At 39.7% G+C, this 7,775-nt stretch overlaps 1 long non-coding RNA gene across 1 annotated transcript; it reads right to left on the reverse strand.

Moving 5' to 3' along the window:
- Positions 1-4,325: 4,325 nt before the first annotated feature.
- On the reverse strand, positions 4,326-5,661 carry LOC114023421. The gene is made up of 3 exons (XR_003566788.1): positions 5,535-5,661; positions 5,040-5,162; positions 4,326-4,611 (listed from the first exon to the last, which is right to left on the reverse strand). It is a non-coding gene; the product is annotated as an uncharacterized LOC114023421 (long non-coding RNA).
- Between the last annotated feature and the right edge of the window lie 2,114 nt (positions 5,662-7,775).

A 7,775-nucleotide genomic window follows, 5' to 3' on the forward strand; every position in this document is an offset into this window, starting at 1 on the left:
TGCCATCTATGACCTTCTTCAATTCATCATAGAATCTTTCTATTCCTTTAAGATGCAGCTTTGGTGCCATCTTCTTCCTGAAGCTTTTCCTGATCTGAACTGATGGTATCTCCTTCCCAATCTACCTTGTATTTAACTACTCTGAGATATATATATATATATATATATGTACATATGTATGTATATGTATATGTATATGTATATACACAAGTGTAGTGAGGTGTTCAAAGAGTGCTAGCACCTCCCATATGAGGAATTGCTGAACCCTTTTCATGGCTGCTCAGCCACCTTTGGTGTCCACTGGCCATCCAATTCTTACCTGTGGTTCCAAGAAGCTGTAACATGCATAGTGGCTATACCCTTGTAAAACCGTCTTGGCAGACAAGCTAAAACAGGCTGAGGGTAACTTACAGGCCTCAAACTCATCAGTGAATTAGGGGTATATCCACCCTAAGCATGTGAAGATTTTTCCTGGTAGAATGGGTGGAAAAGAACAATGTGTTCCAATGGTTATGAAGGCAGCTGAAACAAGTACTGTGAAGTGCTTAGAGCTTGGTTAGACATCAAAGATGCAGAGGTCATTCACCACATCCTGGGCCATCGCTAGTCTTCCTGACTTTTGTCCTGTCCCTGGATTTCAATGACTCGAAAAATGAGGCTGACTAATTTGTGCAACTCTGCTTCACTTAAATATGTATGTACATACATATACATATATATGTAAACACATGTGTATACATATATATGTGTTAACTTTACATTCATGCCGTATATATTTTTGTATGGACTTGTCTCCCACATTAGGATCTAAGCTCATTACTAGTAGGGAATATTTTATCCTTTGTACCTATATTCCCTGTGTATAGAATAATGCCTGGCACATAGTAGGTACTTAATAAATATTTGTTGGTTGATTAAATGCTAAACTGCATAGAGTCAAACATAATTCTATGGGGAATTTCACTAAAAACCCTCTTCCAAATTGCTATTGACTCATTAATGACCACTCTTTGGTTCCAGTTAATCAACCAGTTACAAATCTATTTTTCTTTCTAGCCCATATCTTTCCACCTTTTCCACAAAAATATGAAAGACTTTGTCAAATGTTTTGCCAAACACCTAAGTAAAGTATGTCTGTAGTACAGCATTCCCCTAATTTATGCTCAATAACCCTATCAAAAAAAAGTATTACTAGATGAAAGAGCTGGAAAGGTCCTTGAAGGTCATTTTGTCCAGTGCTCTCCTTTTGCAGATGAGGACACTGAGACCAACAGATGTTAAGTAACTTTTCCAAAGTTGAATGGGAAGTAAATGACAAAGCAAAGATTTAAATTTGGGTCCTCTGACTGCAAATCCAAATCACTCAACATGGTGATTATACTCAAAACCAAGAAGAATGGAGAAAAGTGCCAGGAAGGCAGATTCTGGCTTTATATAAGGAAGAATTTCCTAGGAACCAGGGCTCCCTAAAAATTGAATGGATTACTTCATGAAATAGTGAATTTCCTTCACTATACGTGCTCAAACAGAGGCTAAATGAAGATGAGTTGGGGATGTTATATATTCAATCAACCAATTAACAAGCATTTATTAAGTACTTGCTGTTCTAGACTAAGTGCTAAGCACTGGGAATATAAAGAAAGGCAAAAATAGTCCCCAATCTCAAGAAGCTTAAGTTATAATGAGGGTGACAATGTGTAAATAAATGAGTACGTACAAGATGCATACAGAGTAGGTGGAATGCAATGAGAGGGGAAGTCTCATCTGAGAGGATAGGAGAGACCTTCTGAAGAAGATGGCATTAGACATGAGGTGTGATTTTTTTTTTTTTTGGTGCCAAAGCTGATCACTGGGTGACCTTACAGACTTGAGAGGAAAAGTGATTCTTTAGCCCTAAAATTTGATATAGTGATGAGTAATTGTTTGTATTATATGATGGATAAGGTCCTTCCTGATTCTAGGATTCTATGACTCCATCAACAAGTGTTTCTTTCCATTAGAAACAAATCCTATATAGAAATGAAACCCATCTGGTGTCCTGAAGTTCAAATATAACTTTCTTTCTTCCTTTTTTTCCTCCACTCCTATTTCCTCATTCCTTTTCTGTTACCTATCTGTTCTTTCCCTACTCCCTTCTCTTTTCTGACCTAGGTATTGCCCTGTTTCCCATTCTTTTCTCTTAGTTCATTTTTCCTCTTCTACCTTTCTTACTTGGAAGTAATGTGGATGGTAATTAGAGCTTGACTTTGCTGCTACCTCTGATTCTAAAGAAGAGCTCACGTATTCATCCAGAGATCTTCCACCCCTTTCCTAATCAGACACATAGGGTAAAAGAAAACATTTCACTCTGACCATGTTGCTTTTCCTGACTTCCAAGGTTCTTAATTCTAGATTTCTTGGGCATTATAAATAGATGCAAATAGCTCCATTCTACAGAATGAAAAGAAAGTTTAACTCTGACTGAGAATTGTTTAATAGTTATCACATTTCTGTTGGTACTATGACCAATGTTGAAAACCATACCCATGTCATTCAGGCCACTTGGTGCCTATGAGGTTATGGTATAGCAGATTAACTTAATTAGGTCAACACCAAAACTTTCACATACATATAAAACTTGAACATTTTCCTCCTATCATCTGAGCATTGAAAATGAGATTTAATTCTCAGAAGTATGAAGTAGCCTATAGAAAAATAGGCATACCACTGTCTTCACTAATTATTGTCAGCACCTCTGATGCTGATTGCACAATGGCAGCACAGGGTCTGGCTGGGCTCACAAGTTGATTATTTGATTATATATCAGCAGCTCTCATGGCCAATTATTTTTTTTTTTGTTTTTGTTTTTGTTTTTTGGGGCAGAGATCACCCATGCAGTTGCAATGGACAGTGTTAAGCAATCTGAGGCAAGGTTACATTGAGAAAGTCTTTGCCTATTAGCAGGCCTCAGGTCAGTGGTACTTGTCCATTCACCTTAGGATAGGAACTATATGAGTCAGCAGATTGGTCTCACCAGCAGCTTCTTAGCCTCTGTTTATTTGGTTGTTTCAGTGACTGTGGTTACTCAGTGCATTGATCAGGGATGGGCAACCTATGGCCTCAAAGCCACATGTGGCCCTCTAGGTCCTCAAGTGCAGCCTTTTGACTGAATCCAAACCTCAAAGAACAAGTCCCCTTAATAAAAGGATTTGTTCTGTAAAACTTGGTCTAAATCATAAAGCTGCACTTGAGGACCTAGAAGGCCACATGTGGCCTCAAGGCTGCAGATTCCCCACCCCTGGTATTGACATTAAGCCTAATGTGCAATGTGATTCTCTGATACAACATAGAACTTGCAGGCTATCATCTGTATGCCTGTGGGGGACTAGCCCCTTCTACCCTTGGAGTATGAGTTTCAAGTGTCCTGCCTTTGGGTCAGGGTCATTGATCATAGGACTTGTTGTTATTGTTGTTTAGTAGTTTTCGGTTGAATCTGACTCTTTGTGACCCCTTTTGGGGTTTTCTTGGCAAAGATACTGGAGTGGTTTGCCATTTCTTTCTCCAACTCATTTTACAGATGAGGAAACTGAGGCAAACAGGGTTAAGTGACTTACTTAAGGTCACATAGATAGTAAGTGTCTGAGGCCAGAATTGAACTCAATTCACCCTGACTCTAGGCATGGTGCTTTATCTGCTTCGCCAGGTAGCAAGTAGCAAGAGGTTACTGAGGTTTCCTTCTGGTCTTCAGAAGTTCTCAGGATCGGTGGACCTTTGGCAGTATACCTCAATCATCAAAGCCTCTAGCAGACTGACAGACCATATCGATTCTTGGCTCATAGATTCCCTTTTATCTGAGAATTGGTAGGGAGATTATTCTGGGATCAAAGTTTTAGGTCTAGATATCATCTAGTTCAACCGCCTCATTTTATAGGTAAGGATCCAGTCCCTTCCATCTCTTGACCCCACAGAAGTTAAACGATATGCCCAAGGTTATCCATGTAGCAATGACCAAGCTAGGATTTATCCCATCTCTGACTCTCACTCCAATGTTGTTTCTTTTATTTACTTTTTTATTCCAAATTTAATAAACACAAACTAAAATGAGCATTTCCATATGCAAAATAGAACAGAGAAAGAGGATGATACATGAAATTGCAAAGCTTTATTACATATAGCTCAATTTTCCCTTTAAGTATATAAAGTATTATGAAGTTTCCTTTCATTTCTTACTCTCCTCTCCTTTCCTCTCCTCTCCACTCCTCTCCTTTCCTTTCCTTTTTTATATTTTATTGGTGACCATGATGTTTGGTCCCCTCTCCCTCCCACCTCCCATCCCCAATGGAAAAAAAATACAAAAATATGTGGAGTTAAGTACAAAAAATCCCTACTTTATCCGTGTCTGAAAATGTCTGCCTCGCTCTCCACCTTAGGTCCATGCTCTCTCTGTCAGAGCTGCTTCATCACTGATCCTCTGGAATCACAGTTGGTCATTGCATCCTGTGCTCTTTCTATTCACCACACACTGTGGTGGAAGTGGGCCAGCCCGCTGACCAGGATGCTTTCTTATTTATCTTCATATCTTCCTCAGCAGCTGGCACAGCGTCTTTTACCTAGTAGACATTTAATAGATCCCTGTTGAATGAATGAGAGATTGACTAAATTCCACATGTTATAGTAAAGCTCCCGGATTCCCAATCCTCTCCACCCCTGTTTGGATTCTAAGGGCTGCACTTGAGGACCTCCAGGCTGCAGGTTCCCCAACCCTTTCCCAAGCCATTTTAGCTCCCTTCCTCTCTACCATTTTCTTACTCCAGTTCTTAAGAAAATAAAACTGGTCAGGAGATTCTCTGAAATTCTTCCCAATTTAAATCCTGACTATCACATACTAGGAAGAATTATTTTACATCCTTGCTGCACATGACACTCAAAACACCGGACAGCTAAGCACCTACTACATGCTAGGCTTTAGGGCCACAAAGACAACGTAACCTCGGCCCTCAAAGAGCTTACATTCTATTTTAGCTGTTTTTCTCAGAGAGATGAAGACACTGAGGACTGACCTGGTATTCCCCAGGGATGTGACCGAGCAGAGCAGAGAAAGATCTTGGTACCTGAGGCTATGAGCAATCTGTTCTGATTATAAGACAGACCTGCTGGCTTTCTTGGGTGGTGATTCTAGGTGTCTGTCCAATTCCACCACAGAAAACAAACAATCATCCATCACAGACAATTTGTAGATTTTTTTTCTCATATTTTGATCCCTCCCTCCTTTATCGCACCCTTCCCCCCACCCCCTAAGTTGGCACCAATGGCTGTTGTCCTGGTTGTGGTTGTTGTATGTTGTGTGTGTGGGTGTTTGCTAGTTGTTCTTATGAGAATTTCGAGTTTTCTTTTAAACCCTGGGAGCCCCTTGCAGCCTTGCTTACCCCCCGCCCTTTCTCCCCCCTACCAAACTGCTGCTTTGGGCCTCTTAAATGTTGCAATGATGTTTTCGATCTTGTAGGGAGGAAGCAAGAGGCCTTCAGTGGGAAAGCAGAGAGGTTTCCAGTTCTCACCAAATACAGATGCTCAGGAAATGGAGCACTTATGTGGCTTGGTTGTATAAGGAACTTCTCAACTCAAATACTGAGTCCCGCGTAGGAGGCCCCGATACATTCCTCACCATCTCCCAGACAGCCTGACCCTGACTGCCACCCAGAATAATTCAGCTGCTTATCTAAGGTAGGGCCAGGCTTCCTCGTGCCTGTGGGCACATGAGGCAACCTGACTGTTCGATTGCCCAACAAATCGGTTACATAAGAGGATCTTAAGAAAGAATAAACTAATGAACAGTGAATAACCGCCTACCTTGGAGTCCCGGTCCCAGACTGACAGGTCCCGCAGACCTGGACCAAATGTAAACAGATAGGAGAGAGAAGCTGTAAAGGGGCCTTGTGGTTTCTTTAAATGGTAGTATAGAATCTCCTTAATGTTTTCTCAGACCACCCCCCCCAATCCAAGTTCTAGTTATCCTGAGTAAAAATAGAAGGAGCCTTATCATTTATTTATTTTTAGCCCTCGTTTGAACTAATTGGCAGCCCTGCAACACATACATAATACAGTGATCTTGGGGAAAATGACAGCTACCTAATTATGGATTTTTTTTTAAGAGGGCAGAAAATACCTGACCTGTTTTAAATAGTTACTTACAGTAGGCAGTCAATTTTTTTTACTTTACTTTTTCTCTCATTTGCGTGCCCACATGTTTTCTGACATGCTTGACCCTCATGGTCTATTACTGAATAATTACACAGCAGAAGTGCAATGACTCTAGGCTAGCCAATTGTGACAGTCGCCATCGGCAGCAGCCCAGGCCCAGCTGTTACATGCTGCCACTAACAGTGGGTTGGCCCGGTGTGATTCAGAGCCAGAGAGAGAGAGAGAAGACTTCTGGGATGTACGGGCTGTGCCCTTGTATCCTTCACCTTCTTTCTACATCCTTAGATGTAGAACATCTGCCGTAGGCAGTTATAACCAAAAACACACCAGGGTGTGTATCTCAAATATCTTTTTCTTTTTTTTTTAATTTATTTTTAGTTTTCAACATTCACTTCCATAAGATTTTGAGTTTTAAATTTTCTCCCCCCTCCCTCTCCACCTCCCTCCCCACCTCCCTCCCCAAGATGGCATGCAATCTGATATAGGCTCTACATATACATTCCTATTAAATATATTTTCACATTAGTCATGGTGTAAAGAAGAATTAGAACCAATAGGAGGAACCACAAGAAAGAAGAAACAAAACCAAACAGAAGGGAAAAAAAGAGCAAATAGTATGTTTTGATCTGCATTCAAACTCCATAGTTCTTTCTCTGGATGTGGATAGCATCAAATATTCTTTTCATTAAGGGTCTATTATATAATTCAATGTAATGGTGACCAAGCATTGGCTATGACTTCCTGTCCTGCCTGATAAGTTCCCCCCAAATATCCCTTACAGACTCATTTTGTTCTTAATACATGTTTCTTAAAGTAGATGCACTGAGCATCATGCATTGTCTTCTATCGAGATTCTTTTTATCTTTCTCCCTTCCCTGATTATCTATTATCTTGGTGATAGTCATATTTACTTGTTGAAACCATGGTCCTTGTGTTTCTTTTTTTAGCCTATTTAATATTTTATTTTTTCCAATTACATGTAAAAACAATTTAACATTCTTTTTTTTTCAAATTTTTATTTCCAAATTCTCTCCCTCCCTTCTCTCCCTCATTGAGAAGGCAAGCAATTTGACATGTTACACATATGTTACACATGTGCAGTCATGTAAAACACATTTCCATGTAAGTCATTCTGTGAAAGAAAACAGAAAAAAAACCCCCAAGAAAAATAAAATACAGAAAAAGTATCATTGATCTGCACTCATGCTTACTAATTTTTTTTTCTCCAGAGATTTTTCATCATAAGTCCTACAGAATTGTCTTGGATCATTGTATTGATAAGAATAGCTAAATTATTCATAGTAGATCATCATACAATTTTGCTGTTACTGTGTACAATGTTCTCCTCGTTCTGCTCACTTTACTTTGCATCGGTTCATGTAAGTCTCTCCATGTTTTTTGAGGGCATCCTGTTCATCATTTCTTAAAGCCTGAAAATATTCCATCACAATCATATACAAAAACTTGTTCAGTCATTCCCCAATTGATGGACATCCCCTCAGTTTCCAATTCTTTGACACCACTAAAAGAGCTGCTGTAAATACTTTTGTACACGTATGTCCTTCTCCTTTTCATTTTTTATCTCTTTGGGACATAGA

Source organism: Vombatus ursinus, unplaced genomic scaffold, assembly GCF_900497805.2.
Source record: "Vombatus ursinus unplaced genomic scaffold, bare-nosed wombat genome assembly UNPS02014818.1, whole genome shotgun sequence".
Classification (NCBI taxonomy): Eukaryota; Metazoa; Chordata; class Mammalia; order Diprotodontia; family Vombatidae; genus Vombatus; species Vombatus ursinus.